The 24,994-nt window shown below is 39.4% G+C and overlaps 1 protein-coding gene and 1 long non-coding RNA gene across 3 annotated transcripts in view; one reads left to right on the forward strand and one right to left on the reverse strand.

The window, feature by feature from the left end:
* Positions 1 to 24,994, forward strand: part of RGS6 (regulator of G protein signaling 6) — a 321,463-nt gene that overhangs the window by 140,162 nt on the left and 156,307 nt on the right. The gene's annotated exons all lie outside the window — the stretch shown is intronic.
* On the reverse strand, positions 5,254 to 13,645 carry LOC142108595 (uncharacterized). The gene is made up of 3 exons (XR_012680176.1): positions 13,558 to 13,645; positions 5,744 to 5,774; positions 5,254 to 5,325 (listed from the first exon to the last, which is right to left on the reverse strand). It is a non-coding gene; the product is annotated as an uncharacterized LOC142108595 (long non-coding RNA).

Below are 24,994 nucleotides of genomic sequence, written 5' to 3' on the forward strand. Positions count from 1 at the left end.
ATGCACTTCCCACAGGTAAACCATATATTGCATTTGTTTTTAAATGGAGAGTCCTGTTAATACCTGTTAGCTTCAGTACTTTTTAATGAAAAGATTAAAACAGTAATAATAATATTGGTCCACCCATGAATATAACTACTTATACTATGACTGGATGTTCCAGCTTCAGATTTGCTCACAGAGAGAAATCTGTAAACATCTGGGGGTAAATGTATCAAGCTGAGAGTTTTCTGGCGGGTTTGAAAAGTGGAGATGTTGCCTATAACAACCAATCAGATTCTAGCTTTCATTTTGTAGAATGTACTCAATAAATGGCAGCTAGAATCTAATTGGTTTTTCAAACCTGCCAGAAATCTCTCAGCTTGATACATTTACCCCCTGGTGTTTCCCAGGACAGTTATGTCTTATCCTATTGCTAATCTGTAGCTGAACTTTTATTTTCCTAGAATTTAATTTTATGATGCACCCAGGTTACCAGAATTAGTGGAATTAGTTTAATTTTGTTGTCTTCTAGTATCCGGCAGTCAAATAGAGCAATATGGTGACTTTTATGGACTAAGCAAATGTAAGATCACATACATATCCTTATGGTTATCCACTGGGTGATATAATTATGAATATATTAATTAGCTTAAGTGAAGTATTAATGAATAATGAAATGCCATTGGTCTTTCAGTGATTTTAGACTTTTAAAAGAGACATAATCATTAAATGTTGCTATTATTTATATTTAAACATACTTTAGAAGAAGTAATTATACAGGCCAAGCAAACATCAGTATTGCTATCAATATTGGTAAGAGGTCAATATCACTGCCTGTGTGATGCTAGGATGATTGGCGTGCATATAAATAATCTGATCCATTTAGACATCTTAAAATTCAGTCAACATTTGACCACAGTCTTCCTGAGTGATGCTTCTAGTACTGTCGTATGATTGAGTAGTGACCCCTCTTATCATGAACAGGCTACCTTGGTCCTCTGGCCTGGGGCTGAGGCACCTTAGAAAGCCAAGGATCTATGTGCACCTGGTGTGGCACCCAGGGATGCCAGAAAACCACTGGGGGATGGGAAACCCACTGAGGGAGTAAGCCACGGAACACATTTTTGTCAACATTTCTTTTGTTGCGCTTATCCTCATTTGCCCTAGCCTTTTGGGAGGGCCGGATAAATGTTTGCAATAGCCCAGCCATTAGGCTGGGGCCGTACACATTTGGCACTAATTTATTTATTTATTCATCTCTTTGTTTGTCATCTCCACTTACTTTTTTTTGTCTTTTTTTTCATGGATTTGGTGGGGTGTGGTGACCCTTATGGGCTCCTCCACACAATCTAAGAGCTGTGGTGTGACTGTGAGGTTCCCCCGACCCTGAAACCTCTGAGGTCCTCCCTTCTGTGGAGGGGGGCTGAAGATTCTGTGCCCTAAGGAAAACTTTGGCAGACCCCCGGGTAAAAAAGGCCCCAACCTAGCCTTGCGGAAAAGGTTGTCCAAAGAATCTTGCCCCAGGTACCTTTTGGTCTTGGGTTCAGGGATGAAGGGGCCCTTTATCTTTTGATGAAGAGCTTAAGTTATGCATCCTTGTGTACTTTTTTTTGCAACTTGATGACCGAAATATGGGGATTTCAAAAAACTTTTTTTTTTTTTAAATTGCTCATATGCTGACTGCACTAACAGGCTACTACATTACTGATCTGAGCAGTCTGGACTCTTGCATATATGCCAGTTTCGAAACTGATCCTGCCGATTGCTGTCCAGGCCAGATGGTAGGGCTGATGCTTGTGGCAAACTAAAGGTGCTATCTATTTTGGGTAGATATACTGCTTTTTTGCGTACATGTACAGGTATTTTGTTTAATGTAGAGAAAGTGTTGTGCTCAGTTTTTACTATTCTTTGAAAGGTAGTCAATTGTATAATGACTAATTAGCTGATAGTTTTGTCAGCTCCTGCGGCAATCCCCATTGTGTGAACAGGACAAGAGCTATCACCAGGTGAGACGTAACTGCTGTATACTGCTGTATACTATAACCTAGTATAAAAATAAACAAGAGCCATTTATTAAGCTTTACTATGACGGGTCACAAAACAAAAGCAAGATACAACTTAAATTAAATATTCACAGTGAAATCAATAAAACAGAGAAAACCTTGATAAAACATTTAATTTTGTAAAACTGATAATACCCTATGTAAAAGTATGACACATTACAAACAATATGTTAGTATCTCTATGAGCTTTATGCTTGAATGCACTTGTAATGCATTATTATTTTTACAGCACAATCAATAAAGGATCTCATGTATACCTCTTCCTCATTCTTGCTCATTCTAAATGTTTAAGTACAGCCTGCTAACAAATGCAATTAACACATAATTTAAAGTGTAAATATTATCATCTTACGTGTCATCTCCATCCGAATACACTTGAGGTGGCAGAAAGGGAATCCCTTTGCAGTGGTGAAAACAAGCTGTGATGCCTATAATGATATTTTAGTGATTATTAAGTTATTTTCATATGTTAAAATTATAGGAAGATAGTTGCTTAGAACAAAACATTCGTTCTCTCTATTGCACAACCCCTGCCATTCTCAAATCCATGTGATATGATTTAAGGTGATTCTATGTCATTTATGTATAACAGTTTTGCTATACAATTCCCGAATGTTACATCCCTGTGTGGGTCATTGTGAGCAGCAGTAAATATATATCTTACCTAAACCATAAATATAAATGGTCACTGTGGACACATATATTTCCCTGGATCATACCTTCCACCTTTGCTGATTATAGCAGAACAGTCCCAATTTTAGGGCATTGTCCTGCTGTTCCGCCCGGGAACATGTTTGTCCTGAGGGTGGAAATGTTGGGGGAAAGGAGTTATCTAATAGGCAACTTTGCAGCTTTAGTGGCCACGCCCCATTGAGCAGTGGTCACACCCCCTTTTGGATGTGGAAATGCCCCCAGACATGTTGGGAAGTATGCTTTATGTTAGAGTTCAATGTCTGGTGAATGCAGAGCAGGGGAAATAGCATTCAATAGGTGTGAACCCAGACACACACAATTGTATATTAATTTCAGTAATGTCACAGAATTAAGGAAATGTGTAATTTCATCACAAATTCTCATTCAAAAGATATATATAGATATATATATCATGGGTAGCCAGCATATGCATGCCGACTACCCCGACTTCTTCACAGCGAACGGCTCCTTCCCGACCAGGCTCCAGGACGGCTGATGTGACAACTCACTGCAAGGCATCGCGACAAATGAAGAAGTCGGCGAGACTTGATGACGTTACTGGCACCTGCGCAGCTGTTATGGGTGCTGTTAAGGGGGTAATGTATGTATGTGGGCATGGACAATGTACAGCATACTTACATTACCCCCTTATCAACACCGATAACAGCATTGCGGGCGCCAGTGATGGCTTCTTCATTCGTCGTGATCAGTCGTCCTGGAGCCTGGTTGGGAAGGAGCCGTTTGCTGTAAAGACCTTGGGGTAAGTCTTGTCGGAATAATCATTACCATTATTCCGTACCCCACCCATATTCATATATATACATTGAGGCATATTTGTCACAGTTCCCCTATAAGGAAATAGGTAAAAACACAGCTAGTCTTCAGCAGTGGGCTGCAAACAGGGTTACATTTTTCCTGGGATCCTTTTTCAGCACATACACATACAGGTGTTCCACATGGATGTAATTGGTTTGTTTTGCTGTGATTTGTTTGTAGTGCTTGGGTGCAGTATAAAGACACTGTGTGTATTTGTGGGTGGGACCACCGATGCCAGTAAGTGGCCGGCTAGTAGTCAGGGAACTATTGTTTAGCCAGATGTACCGTATTTCCCCATGTATAAGACGCACCTTTTTCCCCCAAATTTTGGGTCTAAAAAAAAGGTGCGTCTTATACACTGCAAGCGCTACTTACCTCAATGAAGAAGTCGGCACCTGGTGTGAGAGAGGAGAACAGCTTGTCCCCGCTGGCTGTGTTGAACAGCGTGTCCCCGCTGGCTATGTTGAACAGCTTGTCCCCGCTGGCTGTGTTGAACAGCTTGTCCCCGCTGGCTGTGTTGAACAGCGTGTCCCCGCTGGCTGAATGGAACAGCGTGTCCCCGCTGATTGGCAAAAGGACCATAAGGTCCTTCTGGCGCCTCCCACAGTCTCGGAGCTGTCAGTCTTTATGTACGGTAATGCATCTTTTTTTTAATTTTGGGCCCCAAAAATTAAGGTGCGTCTTATACATGGGTGCGTCTTATACTTGGGGAAATACGGTAAGTGGTGGGAGATTTTGGATACTTTTGCTGGATATGACTGCTGTACCATTGCTGAAACTGATTACCCATCCTGACAACTGCTAATAAACAGTGAAATGGTTCAGCAAACCTGTGTATATATGTATCTCTCTCTCTATCTCTCTCTCTCTCTCTTTCTCTCTCTCTCTCAAGATTGATTATTCTAAATCTTAAAATTATCCCTAATCACATTGAGACTAAAATGAATTACATATACCAATATTCAACAGTTTTAATTATTTTACTGGGTTTGTTTGGGATTGCAGCTATTTATGTAACATATTTGGTCAGCCCTGATCTCTTCCTGCTTTGAAATAGGAGGGGAGCATATGAACTGGCAAATCATCAGTCCATTTAGAAATAGAGGAAATTTGCACTGAAAAGTTCATATCTAACTAATGTTTAGGTTGTCTTGGTGGTATGATGTTTGATGTCACTCTTGGGGTTAGAATTACTAAAGGGTGGTTTGAAGAAAACGGCAGTTTTCTGTGTTTTTTTTCCAGTGGCTTTAAAATCGACGGATTTACTGAAGGCCAAACCACCGGTTAAAAGGCTGCAAATCACAGTTTAGCAAATCACCACTTTACAATCGGTTTGATGTAGTCGTAGATCCCCATTGCATCCAATAAGGCTACTCTTCTTTTTCCAATAATCCTGTATTCTTCAAGTTCTCGGCTAATAAATCACTGGTAATTACTGTATGCCACTACAACTGAAACAATTGCTACAACAAATATATCAAATACAGAATTAAATCTCTATAATTCTCATTTTGGACTACTGTATCAAGTTGCAGTTACATAAATCTACGTTGATAGAGAAAATAAAATAAAGGAAGATTACACATTTAAGAAATGTTTGATTTTTTTATGTTCATAAAAACCGGAAACATTTGGGGTAGCATGACTCCATTAACACCCAGATTAGGAATATACTTCAGTGTTGCATTTCTTTTTTGGCTTCTGAAGCTTCGTAGAGATTAGTTTTGTGATATTTCATAAACGGATCCAGCGTCTGTAACTAAAAAATTGTCTGGATTTAAAAATAAGTAGAAAAAAATAAGCTTTAAATGTCAGTGCTAGTTTATGCCCTGATTTTGAACTGTATGGTAATTAAACTAAATATATGGAAGCTGTTCTTATGTAATACATTGTATGTTATCTTTATTATATTCTGGACATAGAGTTTTGTAAATGAATATTTCCATCTTCTCTCTAAATCAAATTACAATGCTATACCTTCTACGGGAGATAATTGACATATTTAGGATATTTCAGTATCTTTAGACATGTAAAATATTTTACAACTCCTGAGGTCTAATGACAGCTGGTATAGAAATTCTGACACAAGAATGACATTAAAGCTAAGCATCCAATTTAGCTTCGTATTAATGAAGTAAAAACGAAAAGAAAAGTGTCAGGTTGCTTAAAATAACTTAATTCAAGGTTACCTCTGACTCAGAGTGCCTCTCTTCATTTGTTCTAAAAGTAAATTAAGAAATTATGTTAAAAGTAATGACACAGAAGATCCAACACTTCAAACACTTGCAAATTTTGCATATTCTTTTTAAATACGTTTTTATTATGGAAATTAACAGATAGTTATGACTTTACAATGAGGCCATCCAAAACACATGGGAGAAAACCCAGTTATCCTATTAGAAAGGCATATAATATTCTACTTGGGTACCTTGAAAACACCTTTAATCAAAATGGCCCCATTAACTAAGGTCTAAGTAATTGGGACAGTACACATATAAATTCAAAATCACTTACATGAAACATGTTTAGGTCAGGTTTTTATTTTGCTTATTTGGTATTAAACAACTGTAGTAGGGTTAATCACTGTACAATCTCCTACTGGTTTGTTACATGATAAACAGGTTACTTTTCATTTAGCCTAATTTGTAGATTTGTGTGGATTGTATTGTATTTGCCTTCTTTTACTGAATGCCATACTATGCTTTATCTATAGGAGTGTTACCTTTATTGGATAACCAAAATAAATTTTTATATTTGTTAGCTTTCAGAGCACAGAGGCCCCTTCCTCAGGCAAGATTATAAATGAATGACTGAGAAAAGGGCACAACATTTAAGAGATGTTACATCAAGAAATTTGTACAGGGGTGGGGGAATACATCATAAAGATAAACTAAAGTAATAAAATGGAGGTTTTCGTTAGGGATGGAAGATGGGAGTAAAAGTCCTAAGAGTTCAGAGATCTGGGGGTAAATGTATCATACCCCGTTTTTTTCAACTCGCCGGTAATCGGCGAGTTGACAGCTAAAATTTAAAGCGGCGCTGACTTGTAAAGGCAGCGCTTGCCTTTACAAGCCAGCGCCGCTTTAAATTTTAGCAGTCAACTCGCCGATTCCCTGCGAGTTGAAAAAACCTGAGTATGATACATTTATCCCCTGGAGTCACTTTGCTGTGGGGTGTGAAGTGTGCCCATGTAGTGGGTCATAAATCCAGGTGTTAGGTTGAGTCCTTGAGACATACTGCAAAAGGACAGTTTGGTGATGACAACAAGTACCTACATATGTTATTTCTGGGGCTACAGTATTGAAACAATAAAAGATGCAGTAACTGTTAATGTTTATGCCTATATTTTACTAGATTTGTTGATGATTAATGTTCTTATAAGCAAACTTTGTTTCAAGCACATCTTTCCCTTCTATTATTAGGTTATTGATGGTCCATAAAGCATATGTTGTGATGATTCACCATTATAATTGCTAATATTATTATTATCATTGATTTGTAAGGCACCACAGCGTAACAGGACATACATAAAATAGGAGATACAATCCAATAAAATAAATGCACACTTGAAAACAAAGGTGTCATACTTCTGGTATCACAAATGGAAGTCCAATAGCCAGGTAGTTCTGAGGTAAACAGTATTTATTTAAATTTACAAATCTAAAGTAACCAACAAGCAAAGTCAATAATATCAAGGCAGATAAATGTCCAGTGCAAGTATCAAATGACTGCAATTCAATTCACCAAGGGAGCAAAGTTCTGTGAAAGCATCTAGTTCAGATTTAAACACAATACACAAACAAAGACTGTAAACAGGGAGTATCTTTTTTATGGCCAAACAAGAAATGATATCCAAGATGTAATCTTCATGAGACAGTCCTGGCCATCTTGGATAAGGGATATTCTAAGGGCAGGTTCATAACAGATATCAAAGATGAAATCTTCATGAAACCGTCATGGCTATCTTGGATGAGGGCTAAGCATAACAAAATGATAGGAAGGGTCCTGCTCATGAGAGGGCTTACATTCTACTGTAATTGTAAGATGACAAAGTTGCAGCAAGATGAGTGATTGTGGCTAAGAGTGGAGATTGGGATAGTTGTGAAGGTGCTTTAATGTGAGTAGTATAGGTGGGAGTAGGGTAAGATGTAATAAATAAATGGCTTTTCAGATAAGCACTTAAAGATTTGAAGGATGTGGGAAAGACTGATCGGGCATTGTAGAGAACTGTATAAGTGGGTAGTGGCACTTAAGAAGTCTTGTAGGTGGGAGTGAGTGGCTGTTACCGTGGGCGAGCCGCAGGTCCAAAGTAGATCTAAGAGGTCGGGAAAGAGTGTTTTTTTAGATGAGATTTATGTTGTGATTTGTGATGTATGAAGGGGTGGAGTTGTTGAGGGCTTTGTAATGACAGGATCTAATGTAGGCATTTGCTTAGTGGTGTGTCAGAGATAGAGAGGTGAGAGAAGAAGACCAGTGTTTCTGTGGCATTTAAGGTGGGTTGAAGCAGGGATAGATGGTTGAGGGCAATGACAAATAGGAGTAGGTTGCAGTAGTCAAGGTGGAAGATGAAGACAGAGTGCATAAGAATTTTGGTAGCATCTTGGATAAGAAAAAGGCATATTCTGCCAATATTTATAAGGTGTAGGCAACAGGACTGGATAGAAACTTGATGTGAGGAATAAAGCAGAGGGCAGAGTCAACTATGTGACACCAAAGAGGCGGGCTTGGGAAACATGATATTGTGGAGTTGATGGCACTGACGATTTGAGAAAAGACAAGATCTGTTTTGTTGAGCTTTAGGTAGTGTTGGGACACCCATATGGAAATAGTAGACAGACCATTGGTTACATGGGGTAGTACAGAAGGTGAGCGGTTAGGGAGGAGAGGTAGATTTAGGTATCATCAGTGTAGTTGGTAAAAGTGAGGATGTGCCAGAGGAGACACTAAAGGAGTGGTTTGGTAGTAAATGAGCCAGGAAAGAACTGTGCCATGAAAGCCAATTGAGGGAAGGCTGTGCAGGAGGAGGGTGATCAACAATGTAGAAAGTTGAAGAGTGGTCCTGGAGGATGAGTATGGAGATCACATTTGTGAGGGCTGTCTGTTACGAGCCGCCGCGGCTCCTTCTTCTCACTGCCCCTCGTCCCAGCCGTCTTCATGATGATAGTGACCTCAATTCCGCCTCTACCCGGCTGTTTCCAGGGCAACGGTTGGACGCTCCTCCAGCCACTGACGCATCCTGGCAGACAGACACAGTCGGGCGTGTGTGTAAGTAATCAATGTAGTTAGCGCTGCGACCCGGCAAGCTGTTGCTTGGACGCATGTGCAATTTACCCATACCACAGCTGGGGCTTATTGTCTGTTTATGGAGCTTGCTCCTGATTGGTCATTTTCAGTACTTAAGGCAGGGAGGGCTTAGCCTCCCTGCCAGTTATAGCGTTCAGTTTCCTGGCTGCTGACCTGCTGTTGGTCTGTATTCCTGTTCTCCTGTACTCCTGTACTCCTGGATAGAACTTTCTGTGTATGACCTTTGGCTTGTTTATTGGATTGTGATTCTACGCTGGTGACCCTGACTTCTGCCTGTGATTCGGATATCCTGTCTTTCTGCCGTAGCTGACCCTTTGCCTGGACCCCACTTTGCTGCTTGCTCATGCTCATGTTCTTTTGACCTCGGTCTGTCCCTGGCTTCGTTTGCCTTGTGCTGCCATTACCTTGCTGTGCTACGGTTTAAACCGTAAGCTTGTACTATGAAGAGCATAAAACCTGGGGGGCATCTGAGTAACTGTGTGCACATCAAGCTCTATGGGAAAGACTGCTAAAGGTGAAGACCTCTACCACCTTTTGTACAAGCTTATGACTATAACCGGTAGTCGTGACACTGTCTCAGTAGAATGTTTGGGGTGGTATCCCGATTGCAGAAGGTTGAGAATAGAGTGAGAGTGAACAGATGTAGAAGAAAGAGAGATAGGTGGTTGTACACAAGTCGCTCAATTAGTTTGGAGGCAAAGGGGAGCAGAGAAATATGGCGGTAGTTGGATAGTGTCTGGTTTAAGTGATTGTTTTTAGTATTGTTGAGATGAACACATGTTAAAAGGTGGATGGAAGTAAGCCAGTGCTAGTGACAGGGTGAAGAGGTGAGCTAGAGGTGGGCTTGCAGGGGGAGTGGAGAGAGTGCAGGGAAGTTGGGAGGGAATAGGGTCAAGGGGCAAGATGTATAGTGAGATAATGAGATTAGTACAGAAACTTCATCTTTAGTTAGAGAGAATGTACTAAGGGTTAACTTGGAGTGTAGGTAAAGGGGGTTGTGTGCAGGATTTGGCATGAGAAAATATATTGTTGAATGGTACTGGTTTTGTCCTTGAAGTAGGTGGCAAAATCATGGGCAGTGAGGGGGGAATGGGGGAGAGAAGAAAGTTGAAGTTGAAAAGGGTGGAAAAGAAATGATGGGGGTTAGAACACTTGGTGGCTATTACTAATTATTAAACTTTTAAGTTTGTTGGTATGGCAAGTAAAATGGCAGTGTTATAAGATGAAAGGATGGATTTATAGCTGAGAAAGTCACCATAGGAGCGAGATTTCTTTCAGTGGCACTCGGCATTGTGGGGGCATTCTGGTGTTGTACCCTGGTTGAGGTTTGGATGTTGGAGACTATTTGTGATAGCTGAAGCTGCATTGTATAGGGCTGAGTGAGTGTAACGTTGTAGAAAAAGGCAGGATGGTCAGGGCAGGACAGGGTAGTCAATGGAGAGTAGTTGTTTTAGTGAAAATAAGAAGTGGATGGGGTAGAGAGTATTTAGGCGTCTTATCAGTTTGGCTGCTGGTCTCACTGGCTTCAACTGTCTTTGCTTTTGCCATCTCCACTTTCCTGTTTCACTCCACTCAGCTGTCATTGCTATTTCCATATCTGTTTACCTGCACACTGAGCTCAACTGTGATTTCTGTTGCCATCCCCACTTCGCTGCTGGACCAGCAGCCAAACAGGTGAGGCAACAGCAATCATAGTTGAGCTCTCTGGTCCAGCAACTGATCATGGATGACAACAACAATGACAGTTGAGTTCAGTGAGTCCAACAGGTAAATAGAATTGTTAGTTCAGTATATTCTAAAACAGTCTTGTTTTATGTGTGTTTTCAATCCTCAGCATCGTTGTGTCCATTGGCAACAGTATCAACAAATATTCAGTGTTTTATATTTGCAAGAATAAGAAAAAGGAAGCATGTTGTGATTATTCTTATTAATATTACATGGTGACATGGGAGTGTTCCTTATTAAATTACATAATCATCTTTACTGAAATCTTTGTCACTTTTTTATACTTCTGCTCGACGAGATGTCCCAGTTTATGATCATCCATCGGGAAATATTCATCAATTTCAAATGCATTTGACATTCAATTTGGTTACAAGCTAAAGCTGGAATTTTCCCAGTGCTCCTTAAGCAGCTTTTTGACAGCCCAAAAAATGTTTTAGGACTTTTAGCTGTTTAGTTGTATGCCTTGCAGTTAAAGCAGAAAACAAACTGTCATCTGTTTTAATTCTAATTTTTATTAACTCATTGTCAATGACAGCCATCTCTATCAGCTCCCTGATTTAATATCCTATATTCAAACAGTCAAATAATATATCACCTCTATTCTGTCAGAACACCACTCCTGACCACCTTAACCTGTCACAAACCGCACTCTGCGCACTCGTGTCTTGGAAGTTAATTATAAGGGGACACACAGGATTCCAGTCTCAATCTCACTCTCACGTATCCATTAGGCTACAGACTTAACTGGTCCCTTTCCCCACACATGTGCACACTTCAACAACTCTGCACAACTGCCACCATCTATGTATAAGACCCATAGAACACCTATGATTTAATTACCTATTTGCACGCTGGTAGCGAAAATAGTTAACACTTCCCACACAGATATTTAAAGGGTTAACACAGCCAAGCACTCAACCTCGTCTAAACAAGCAGTGAATTCTTTTAGAGCAATAAGGACAGTACTTATTACATTTTTGGATTTAAAATGTAAAAAAGTACAATGCTTACAGGTTCTAAAAGCAATTAATAAAAGGTGACAAATTTTAGGCAAAACAGATTTAAAAATAAAAGGACAAAGATTCAGAATACAAACTTACATACGAGTTGTATAATCTGCGCAAAGGGAAAGCGGCTTGGAAGATGGACAACTTATCAATGTTGATTAATTTCCCAAAAGTCTGACAATTCGTCCCTTCACAAACAGACTTTTTAAGCAAGCCGAATGGGACGGCATTCTGATTGTGGGGGTGGAAATGTCGCCTGGGTGTCAACTATGGTTTGCTCAAAACTATTATTAAAATTTTGACCTTTCTTAAACTTTGCTCAAATATATCCCAGAGACATAACTCCCCCTTCAATAAACCAGACATAACCTCCCAGAAATACCAAATGATAGAATTACAACAATATCATATCTCATTCCGAAAGAAAAGTGACTATGGCTGTTCCCTGTATAGTTGGTATTTCTACTATACAAACCTTGTGCGGCTTTTGAAGTGGCACTCTGATTTCCCAAAATATGAAATATGAAGGCATGTTCTTTGAAGTTCATATTTCTATATACCTGCACAGATAGCCTTCATGTTTTGCATTTTTCTACAAGGTTCTCAACTAGCCTTCAGCCTTCCCTAATTTACACTTAGTGGTTACTTCATTTTTACACTGCCTTATTAGACCATTTAATCTAAATAGAAAACAGGATCAAATACAATACATGGCTGTGGCTGTAGTCTACATATGTTAATTAGCTTCCTGATAGAATGTCTGCTGAACCCAATTACCTCCAACTGGGCTAATTGACCAAAAGTTTTAAAGGAAGAAAAAACTTTTATCTGAGGGAAAATCATGTTCACTTCTATTATCAATTTGATATTTTTGTCGGCCCTAATATTTATTATTCTATTTAGGCACTCATCCTGACACTCGTACATGCCTAGATGTGTACATCAAGCAATTAGGGCTGACATTCATTTTTCTAATTCTACATTACATAGATTTAGGAACATTTTGATGTTTTACTGTTAACTTTATTATTTTATAGATTTTGTTTTTAAAACAAAATCACTACAATATATTATTGAAAGTTACATACTAAATTTTCAGAATTGTTATTAACACTTAATATATCCCCATTATTGTATTACAACAATTCTCCAGGGGGTAAATTTATCAAGCTGCGAGTTTCTGGCGGATTTTAAAAGTGAAGATGTTGCCTATAGGAACCAATCAGATTCCAGTCATCATTTATTTAGTACATTCCACAAAATGATAGCTAGAATCTGATTGGTTGCTATAGGCAACATCTCTGGTCTTCAAACCCGAAACTCGCAGCTTGATAAATTGACCCCCTAGTCTTTTGCATTCCAGATCTATAAATGTACTTTAGTAAAAAATAAAAATACTCTAGAATGTGTTGCTGGTTTTTTTTTTTGTTTTGTTTTTTTTTATTCTAATGGTAAACAAGAAATAAACTATTTTTAATTTTTAGTACATAGTTGATATATATTTGCTTAAAATTACCATATTATATCTGACATGGCTAAACTTGGAAACTTGTTTAAATGACAAGTAAATTCAAATGTATTTTTAGCACTTACAATGTAATTTATACCTGGGGAAACTTAATTAGTTTTATGTCACTTACTGCTCTCTTGAGAATAAAATGAATTCAGAAAAGTTATCTCTCATGTTTTGCAAAGAAGTAAAGTATATGCCTACTAACGTGATCATTGCCCAGGACTCGCTAATGTTTTAAGTTGGCCGTTAGTTTGAGCCCGGTAGGAGTGCTTCATATGTGATTACAAGTTAACCCATGCATGATACTCATGCATTCTAGTCAAATCAAGCTACTTAAGGTGTTAAAAAGGTTCTTGTCATGCATTTGGGGCTAGGCCAGGCCTCCTCAGAGGAAGAGCGTTACTTCCCGACGTAAGCGCCTTTTTTTAACGTGGTTTTGTCCACATGTCACCACCTCATCATTTTTCTCCATCACATCATCCTTCATCTTTATCGCCACATCTATCCAGATGTCTATCCAGACACAGGGATCTCTCTCAGCGGTCCTGAGTATCACACTCCTCTCGCTCTGTCACCCCCGGCAACCACCAATTACTCCCCACTGTCACCCCCGGCAACCACCAACCACTCCCAACTGTCACTTCTCCTTCAAGAAATATATATATATATATTTTTTTAAATCTTTATAAACACTTTTAACAATTAACAAATTAAATTAATAAATTAAAAACATCTTAGTATACCAAATTTCAGCCCTTTCTGAATTTTTTTTTCCACACACACTAAGAATTTAGTAGGTCAGTGTATAACTCCGCCCAGCAGGTGGCGCTGCAGCAAATTTCAGCCCTTTCTGAGGTTTTTTTTTTCCACACATACTAAGAATTTAGTAGGTCAGTGTATAACTTCGCCCAGCAGGTGGCGCTGCAGCTTGTTTTTTTTTTTTTTCACACACAGACACACGCCACTAGGCTTTTATATAGTAGATAGAACTTGTTGCTGGCCTATAGTATCCTTACTACATTCAGTAGAAGATACATTATAGCTTCTGTTAAGCTGGTCTGTGTATGCTCAAAAATGGACTTTATGCCAGTGAACACCAGTGCATGCAAGTCAAGTCCAAACGCGAATGACACTTCTAACAGCCACGATATGAGGGGTGTAATGGGGGGCATACACACGTAGATAATGTACTGTAAGGGTGTGTCAAGATCGAGGGCACGCACATTCATCTGATTCAAGCTCTGGGCATCTCAGACAACTGTATTTTTTAGCCATATCTCTTGTTTCAGCATCAGGAAAGGTGTAAGGGCTGAGTTATAGTGATGACTGACTCGTAGGCATGGCAGAACATGTGTTTGCAACTAAGAGAGGCTGTAAAGTTGCATTTTATGTACATTAAGCATTAAAAACATTCTGATGAATTTCATGTAAAAAAAAATGATAAAGTTTATAAAGAATTTTTATTAATGATTATAGTATTAAGAGTTGTTAATGTACAGTATTTAAAAAAAATGTTTCCATGCATTCTGATGACACTTTATATTGCTCATATGCTTTTTATTTATCCTGCAGTGTGTTCGGTCTTTCTGCACATGGCAAGTACTGTATAGCCAGAGCATACTTATACGAGTATTCAGATAGAAAAGTTTCTTGAGATCCTCTTGTACTTGAATACAGGCGTACGTTTGTGCCATTTCTGTTGATTTAAAAAAAGGGAAATTACATTCACATTGCGTTCCAGGATGAATCAGGCCCATCACCTCTATCATCATTAATCATTAACATCATTATCTATTTACTACTAACATTGCTAACAATATGTACTCACAAATGACCATGATTAATATCAACACTGGGACTGAGTCATTAAGGAACGTATCTCTGATGTTTGTGCGTAGTACGCAGTTCCCTTCTGTGCATGCCGAGAACGAGGACACTCGGCCATCAACAAAAGCAAGTCTGCTGTGTATGCCAATACAAATGACAGTTACGACGGTCTATGATTTTGAGGAGTGAACGGGGCGGGGAAGGGGCGCGTGCCCGTACTCGATGCACAATGTGGGCGTGCCAAACTTAAGCGGACATAGCCACCTCGGAATGAAGCTCTGCATGTCTGAAAGTTCATTGTTCTTCTGCCGTATCTCTTGTACCAGCTAAGAGGCTAGTCTAAGACCTGGGTCAGAATTGTATGCATGCTATAACATGTGTCTGCAATCAGTAGCAACAGTGTAAAAATGTTTTATGTACAGTAGACATTAAGGACAGCCTAATAAATGTTTCTCAACGGAAAAAAATATATATATTTTTTTTCCTTATAAACTTTTAACTTCTAATCATAAATGACTATATATTATTGACAGGTAACATTAATTGATTAATATATATTTTTTTCTGTGCATTCATTTGAGATGTCATATTCCACATACGTATTGTACTCATCCTGCAGTGTCTGGTCTAGTACAGCAAAGTGAACCTACACCCATAGTCAACACCACACGTGTCTTTTGATCCGTTCCTTGCTGACTCCGGGAGTATGCAGAGCCAATTTACGTGCCGTTGAAAACAACTGCACGATGCGCTCAGTATGCGTTCCTTAATGGCTCAGGCCCACTGTTATTAAATCAGTATTTCAATACTGTTGGGTATTCTGAAAATACAGACACCCAGTAAAACTATGATTATTTTGATCAACCGTAGCATGCTGTTTTTTCTAGAAAGAGCAGTAATATGATGACAGATTTCATTAATATTCTTGAAACATGCTTTTCATTTTGTGGACACAAGATAAATAAGTAGAAAAGTAGATTAGGCTGAGTAATGCAAACAGTTTTTTTCCTTTTAAATGTATTAGTTTATTTAGGGTAAGTGGTTTCTGTAATCACACAATAAAGGTATTGATGTGCTGAGTTTCCAGTATATTTATTTCTTCTCTGTCTTATTACAAGGTAAACACTTTATTTTTGGATCAGACTTTAAAGATATATTTATTATTGGCAACCTTAGGCAAAATTAATTAATTTAGTCTTTTTACCAAACCCAACTTATTGTTGTTTTAACTGCTTGTTTCACTAATATTGTGATTGAAAGAATTAGAGGAACACTAAACCCCAAAAGTAACATTTTGAGATAAGAACCATGCACATAAAATGCATTGTTAGCTGTTAACCCAACATTACAGTACAGCTATGTTCGAAGTAAAATACCGCCTCTCCACTCAACTACATACAGCTGCTGCTCTACCTGCATCTGTAAACAGTGTGGCCTTTGTATTGAAGGACAAAGCCCTAACTCGGTCAAAAATGGGTGTTTTCAACAGAGAGAGACCGCAACTAGGACTGTGCGAGGGGGAAGGGGGGGGGGGGGGCAAGGCAACCGCTCAGGGTGCAAAGCTGTAAGGAAAATTAATATTTTTACATTAATTTGGTTACAGTTTGTACCAGACGATGAAATGTCTAGTTACAGCTCTGGTCTTCTCCAAATCTATCAAGGGGGTAAGACCAGAGTTAGCACTTTAGAAGCTGCACTGTGCAAAAAACATCACACCCAAATCCATCCCCTACCCCTTTAATACCACCCCTTTCCATTGCATGAAGTATCAGTTTTCCTAAAATATTATTTGCTTTAGCCTTATTTATGATTCAAATAAATAATGAGAGTAAGGAGACATCGGGACTGTGTTCATTTGATGTACCCCTTTTGTTTGTGAAGCTTTTTATTGCATTGCTCAGAGTTTTCCAAGAAATGTCTATACTTTAATGGGGCTGTTTTGTTGAAGTACATTTGCAGTTACACACGCCAGTTCTAATTAAAGACAGTCCCTAAGTACAGTGCTCTGTGTTTAAAAATAAATTAAGTGGGCAATGTGCAGCTACTCGCTTCCACATCCTCAGACAGCCTAGGAATCTTTCTGAACCCTCTGTGTTTAGGGGGGCCAAAGTAAATAGCAAGATCAGGTCCCCTGGACTAGCAATTTTGGCTGTACTGTTGCTAGGACCCCTGCCTACACTTCCCGAGTTATGAGTCCACCTGCTGCTTTCATTAGAGAGGACAAGTACAGAGAAGCTTATGTTGTGGCCCCACTGTACTTCTTCTTTAGATTATTTCTATGTTGTTAAATCAGCTTAAAGGAATAATGCTGGTGAATAGCACTTGGCTGATTAGAATTCCAAGACAGGGGACCACAGGGTGACCAAAGCCGAGAGAGTACTTAAATTAGTAGGATAGTCTGCATTTTTGTGCTAGCCAACAGAGATCTGGGGTCTTCATTGTGTATTGGTCACAATAATATTTCCTGCTATAGTATATTACCCCAGACTTCAAAGTCTTTTCTTGATCCATAAGCTGAAGTATCCCTTTAGTCTCTCTCTGCAGTGCCTGGTACACGCACCACAGTTTGATAAACCCTCTTTTAAAGCTTATATGCTGTAATAGGCCATTAGAAACTTGGCATGGACCCTTTTCACTTAATCTTGTTAAGAGAACCATAAGTTTTCATTAATACATTTCTTGGAGGAACACAAAATAAATGGTACCTTGGCTCAATATGGTGATGACGTTATACTAATAGTCTTCTAACCATTAACCTCTTTCTCAAAGCTCATTAAAGAAATGGAGGATTTTTGGCTGGATTTCCACATTTTAAAGTGACTTTCTATATCTATATGTGTGTTCACAGTAATAAGCTGCAGAATAATTTTGTTCTGCTGTAGCCCCCATTATTTAAAATATATTGCCATAAGCATCTTATATTTGTGTGCATAATCATAAATTGTCACTTTCCTTAGGCTACATGGTATTATTTTCTTATATCTATATACCAGTATATAAAAGAAGAAGTTTGTTTGTTTGTTGGCAAATATCTTCCACAGCTCTCAAGGTAAAGCTGCCAAATCTTACATAGTTATTTAGTATTGAAAAAGTAACCTATCAGACCACATAGCGACAGAGCCACAAATATTGAAAACATAATAAACAACAACACGCCAAAGCAACAAATCTTTTTTTCTAAATGGCATATTTGGTCTATGTACCAAATAATTTGCTAAGATATAAAAACGGTTACACATTACAAATAGGACCCGTGCAACGCCGGGTGAACCTGCTTGACTACTTTGACTTGGGGAGTGTCAGACGCCGTCACCGGCCAGTGGGGAGGCACGAGGACGGCCCCGTGCCTCCCCGCTGGCCGGGGACGGACGTCTTCCTCTGACAAAGCGCTCCGTTGCTAGGCAACGGAGACACTCGTTCTGGGGGTCGCCAGGCGTATGCGCGCCCATTGCCACGGCAACGGGACGTGCTGCGGGACTTCCTGTCAGTGGTCAGCGCGTCTGACCGCCGCCCACTGTCCACCAATGATCTCCTTCTCCTCCCTTAGGGTGCCAGAGCAACTAGTTTACCTAGCCTTCAGCGTTCCATGTCCCAGTGCATCCAGTCTGATTTCCTGTGTACTGACCCGGCTCCCATTGACCTAGTTTTGCATTACCCTTCTGTCTTATACCACACTCTCTGGATTGACCCTTGGCTTGCTGACTACTCTTTGGCTCCTGTTTCTGTACCTTGTTTGCCCGCACGTTGCCAGACCACAGCCTATACGACCATGATTCTCATCACCGCCTCACGGATAACTTCCTGGGAGGGCTGCGACCTGCACATCGCTTGCCGTGAAACCCAAACTTCCTTGCAGGGGTCCCTGGTGAAGACCGGCAGTGTGTTAGATTCCGCGCCTCCTAGTGTTGCAGTGTCAATATCCGCAGGTAGCTGTATTCTCATTGTGACAGGGAGCCTGTTCTGAGCCTGCATTCAGACACCTTTGCATCGTTTGTGATGAAAGCACGCGAGGTGGTCCAGTTGGATCATGGCCAGGTTTTAAGGGGATAGGTTCCCGGTCGGACCTCCTGTTGGTGTACACTGGACAAAACTTTGAACCGTGGTGCCTGTTCTGAGCCTTCCATTGGATGGATTTGCACGAAAACTTCACAGACTGGTAACATTGGATCCCAATAGACATACTAGGGCAGGCTTGGCTAACCTGTGGCACTTCAGGTGTTGTGAAACTATAAGTTGCAGCATACCCTTTCAGCAATATGCTGCTATATATTGGCAAAGCATGCTGGGGCTTGTAGTTTCACAACACCTGGAGTGCCACAGGTTAGCCAAGCCTGTACTAGGGGGTTGAGGTCCCAGTCATACCTCTCGTTGGTGTAAACTGGACAGAACTTTAGCCCGGGGAGCCTGTCCTGGGCCTTCCACTGGATGGATTTGGATGACATTTAATATAATGGCAAAAACTACACTGAGCAGCCACCTCATGGGTGTGTTGGAAGAGCTGCTAATTATTTTTACAGTTGCATTCAACTCATTGTTAACTTAATAACTTGAAGATTTAAACCCAGGCAACACCGGGGTACTTCAGCTAGTGCAATATAAAAGTAAGAATAGTAATTATCTGATAACCACGATGTACACTTCAAATCCACCAGTGCAGAATCTTCAGATTAAATATAGGTTCTTCCAAGACTTTCAATTTAAACATAAGGCAGGGGTATAGCTAAAGACTCTAAAGACTCCATTTTTAATAAAGCGTTCCACATACATCACACATCTACTTCATCAACACATTTTGCCTGCATTGCCTGTGTTTCTGGAGGCACTATGAAATATGTCCCGTATATCTCATCTTACCCTTGGTCTCTTATCTCCCGTCCTTGTCTGTCTATCATGCCCATTCCCTTGTCATGTGTCCATCTTGCCTGTCCCTCATGCTCGTCTCCTACCTTGTCTTGGATCCAATATTCCTTGTCTCTCCGTCATGTCTGTTCTTCACTTGCCCCTCTTGCCTCTAGCTTTGTTTGAGCCCCCTTGTCTTATGTGTCTCCCTCCTATTTTATCCCCACTTGTATTTCATTTCTGTTTTTCATGTTCCACTTCTTCCTCCTCCTCCTTCTTTGTGACATTTTAGCACCAGCTTCAACCACATTCAAACTGTTTAGTAGATATAGGAGACTTTGTAGTTCTCACAAGAACTCTAAGTGGTGATGCCATTGCACAATGCTCCCCAGTTAGTAAACTTAATTTAAGAGCTAAATAGACTGGACTTGTTGATCCCCAATCACAAGGAGAAGGAAATAAACAAGCAACCATAAGCCAGTGTAGTAAATAAGGGTTACAGTTGGGCCCCTAGTTCCCTGGTCCTAGTTTTTACTGTTACACTACTGCATTAAGAATTTTATGAAAAATAGTAGTTTATGGGACCACTCCTTATGAAATATGGTAGGACTGCTTTTGAAGAAACCTTGTATCATAACTGATAAATAATTCCATGCAGATAAATCATATTGGTCTTATGAAGCTTCACGTAGAGGCAGATCACTACATTGCTGGGCACCATAACAAATCTTAGGGTGCCTGGCTTCCTCTCGCTACCCACGAGCAGGCATAGCGCCTGTGCCGTAAAGCCCTGTTTTGGCTTTTGCACCCCGTGAAAACCATTTGCCTTCATGTCTATATGTCAAAATTAGAAATAATTTTCTTTCTGTCCACACAAGATCTGTGAAGACACATGTGCTGAGCTAAAGATTTATAGATATAAGACTGTATAAAATAAAGTGTTATATTCAGTGACCGTATACCAGGGTTGGCTGGTATACGGTGGTATGCCATACCGCCACTTCTCCTTTCACTTCATTGAAAACTCTGTTCACTTACATTTTCCATACCATGACTTCTAATCTTCCACTTACACAACTGATTATATTCATAACACTTTCTATATAATAAGTGACTAAAACCATAGTGTCATTTCCACAGTTAGAGTCATTTATATACATGCAATAGGGAGCAGGGAGCATAGTGAATTTGCCTGTGCTGAATTTATATTGTAATCTGGCTTATTACTGTATAAACATTGATGATTGAGTTATAAAAGTTATTACCATAAGAGGATTTATGTTCCCATTTCCATTGTAATAAAATAGTGCTTGTAATTGCATAAGAAAAATCTTTTCCATGTGGATTTGTTTTCATACTGAATGCAATGGGTTATATGGTATAAAGGAATTATGCTGAGAAATTGATAGTCTGCAGGGATGGTGTCACATGCTAAGCAAACTGAATGGCAGATTCTGAAATTCTCAGTACGATTACACTAAAAGGAAAACTTGGTAAAAATTTTAGTGGCAGATGAGACGAACCTGATGATGGACTAGGTATGACTCCTGATAGAAAGGACTTTCCACCATGTTAGATGGAAAAATTGAAATGATGATGATAATACCAATGATTAAAAAATATATATTTACACCTGGACATCCTTGTTGTGGTACAAATGCAATTTTATTTTTGCCTGTAGGGAAAATACTGCCTGCTTTTGCATGTATCAAAAACTGGGCAGCTTTACTTTTATACTCTGATTTAGAGTTGAGCTAGAAGGCATGCCCCCCCCCCCCCCCCCCCTCCAACCCTTTCTGCACATTTTAAATCTCCATCCCTGCAGCAGAGCATGATCTTGCCAAGGTGCTAAAGTTCCCCTTCTAGTTGGATTTAATTCTTAACTTTATTACTATTATTATCATAGATTTGTAAAGCGCCAAACACACTAACTCTAAGAATGAACAGATATTTGTGTAATAAACATATATATTTCTTAGCATGCCACTCATAAATCAATATTAGTGAATTGATAGATTGTATTATCGGCAATATTGGCAATACGTGCACTTTCTATGGAGTGGAATTTGAATGGAAGTGTCACACACTGCAGAAAACAAGATATAGAAACAGCTTATTATTTTAAATGAGTGTTAAGATTGTACATCACTTATCTCAAAAAACAACTATAAATGCTTTTTCTAATTTGACATCCATTATCTTGAACAACTCCCAGCTGGCCCACATCTTGTAGAGTGTCTTGGAAATTAAACTGAAGTAGCAATTTAAGACACAACTTAGCAGTAACATTCTACAGACCCTTTGATGAAGACAAAAAGACAAACCAGCTTCAAGTGTTTGTTTGGTATAAACTATTGTGTGCCATCAAATACAGATCAGCAGGTACTAGACACAGGAGGTGCATTTTTCTCAGTGGGTTTTATAATGTAGTTTCCCCCCCCCCCCCCCCCTGAAATACTGATGTATCTTCAGTATTCTCTGATTTCAAAGCCTCTATGCTTGCTTTTGTGGTGTCATTTTCTGCATAGAGTTGCACGTCTTTCGTATGCTTGGTTTGGTTTACTGTTACTTATCTCATATAGCGTATAATTCCAACCTTTTACTTACCCACCTTTTTGTCCTATTGTTTGTTTAAATATGTTTATGCTTTCTTTGTTTTAACCCTACATTTACACATTTCTAAACAGTTGGGTTTTTTTTAATTGCTAGCATAGAGTGAATATCGCTGTTTAATCTTTCTAGCTCTATTTACTAAAACAAAATGTGATTACCGTTTAGATACATTTGTCTAGAGTTTAGTTGAAGGAAAAGAGTCCTACCAGAGCCCAGAGTAGAGATTTTGAGATTACTATAAAACTGGTGCCTAAAGATTGTGGTTTCAAGGAAACTTCCCTCTATATGAACATTATTGTGTCATTGTTCACGTGTTTTAGCAGCCAAATTGCAATTTTCAGCAAAAATATTTGTATTCTCTTTCTTAGTAGATGCAATTTTAAATGCTAATTATTTTTATTATCGTTTATTTACAAGGTGCCACAAAGTTCTGCAGCGTCGTACATGGCAGTACTACAAACAAAGTAGACATAGATCACATAAGCAAATAAAAATTGACATAGCACAAGTAGAACTAAAAAGTGTGGCTAACAAATTGTAGTAATACAAGAAGGGTAGCATAAATCAAGTCACTTCACAAAGGGCAATTCCAGAGGCAGTTAAAGGATGGCAAGGGTACCTGAAGGTGACAAGAGAGGGATAGGAAGCAAGTTGGGAAAATGATACAAGATGTAGGGTGGCCCTGTTACTGAGAGCTTACAAGGGGAGATTTGGAGTGGAAGAACAAGGATGTAACAAATAGATGGGAAGACGGTGGGGGACATTAGGGAAGTGGAAGGCAGCAATCTGGTAGGCTTTGGTGAATAGTTATGTTTTGAGGGAGCATTTGAAGCATTGGAGGCTGGGGGTGAGATTGACAGAGTGAGGAAGTGCGTTCCAGAGATGGAGAGCAGCACAAGAAAAGTCTTGGAGATGGGAGTGAGAATTGGAAATTAGAGGGAAGGAGAGGTGATATCAATGGCCAAGTGGAGGGGGCGGAAGATAATGTGGAGGGAGATATGTTTGGAGATATAGAGGAGTTTGATCTGGATTCAAGTTTGAATAGAAGCCAGTGGAGGATTGGCAAAGGTAGAGGCAGAAACAGAGTGGCATGAGAAAAACAATCAAATTATGTTTACCTGTTGGACTCCATAGCAGACCTCATTTCTATAGCCATAGAAACATGTTTGCTTTCAACTATCGAACTGGTTTGATGAATCGGTTCGAAAAGTCAGTGGAATTTCCTGAATGTTAGAATAAATATTGTCTACAGCAATCAATGTGGTTCCAACGCACAAAAGAGATTTAATAGCAAGATGTAACAAATAACTAAAATTAAGTACAGCCGATACATTCGTTGCACACTGGATCCAGCAAACAGTCATTCAGTCCTGAAGCCTGTGATCAAAGTAGACTGAATGTTGGTCACATGCCTGGTTTATATACAGTTTGTGGTACATAAAAAACAGTGGTGATGTCATGGCATTTTTCCATTGGTTCAGGATTTAGGACAGACCAGTATAATGCAGGTCATAGGTCGGTTCAAACGATGCCCTCCAAGGATGGGAGACAACTCTCCATCTGCTGCCTACGCGTCTTCCGTCAGGAGCCTGCCGAGATACTGGTTCACACCAGCCTATTAGCATTCCAAACACAATATCAGTTTGAACATTAATCTTTTATCATCCATAATTAGCATACGCAAGGTGCGATTGCTTAGCCAATTGTAGCGGATGTCCAATGGTAGAAATTGGATTAGTATGACACCAAACATGATACATTTCCTTTATCCTGAACCTTAGATGTCAATAAAGGGGTTTTAACATTATTATATTAAACTATTAAATCTATTACATTTGATTATAAAAGACTATGTGCTGGAACTTTATTGATGTGAACTATTTATAAATGAATGTGTAAGTGGAAATGTATGTAGAAGTGTTCGCTAAGGTTAATATGCCCTTTCACGCCGTAGCATGCTATTCGCATATTTTATTGTAATTTTATTGGAGTTTGTATGTTCTCCCCGTGTTTGCGTGGGTTTCCTCCGGGTTCTCCGGTTTCCTCCCACGCTCCAAAAATATATTAGTGTATTAATTGGCTGCTATCAAAATTGACCCTAGTTTCTCTCTGTCTGTCTGTCTGTCTGTGTATGTTAGGAAATTTAGACTGTAAGCTCGAATGGGGCAGAGACTGATGTAAATGAGTTCTCTATACATCGCTGTGGAATCAGTGGCGCTATATAAGTAAATGGTGATGATGATGATTTTCAGATAAAGCGAATTAAATCGATGGTTATTAATTTGAAACAACTTCATCCAATTATTTAGTATGCACACACCAACTGGCCATTTTTGTAAAACATGGAAAAATCCCTCTCAGACAAATGATTAAATACATATTTTTATTGTGGGAGTTACTTTAAAAAAAACATTGAAAAGAAAGCACAGACAGTAGGAACATATGAAAAGAACATGATAGATTATAATTTTTAATGTTTTTCTTAAAGAAGAACTTCAGATACGTTTTTTTATTTACCCCCTCCTCCATGTAGCAGAACCAGGGGCGGGAAGGGCCGGGGGCAGGGGGACTCAGTCTAACCCCTGTTTGGTCCGGCCGCCCCCCCCCCCATG

Source organism: Mixophyes fleayi, chromosome 12 (genome assembly GCF_038048845.1).
Source record: "Mixophyes fleayi isolate aMixFle1 chromosome 12, aMixFle1.hap1, whole genome shotgun sequence".
Lineage (NCBI taxonomy): Eukaryota > Metazoa > Chordata > Amphibia > Anura > Limnodynastidae > Mixophyes > Mixophyes fleayi.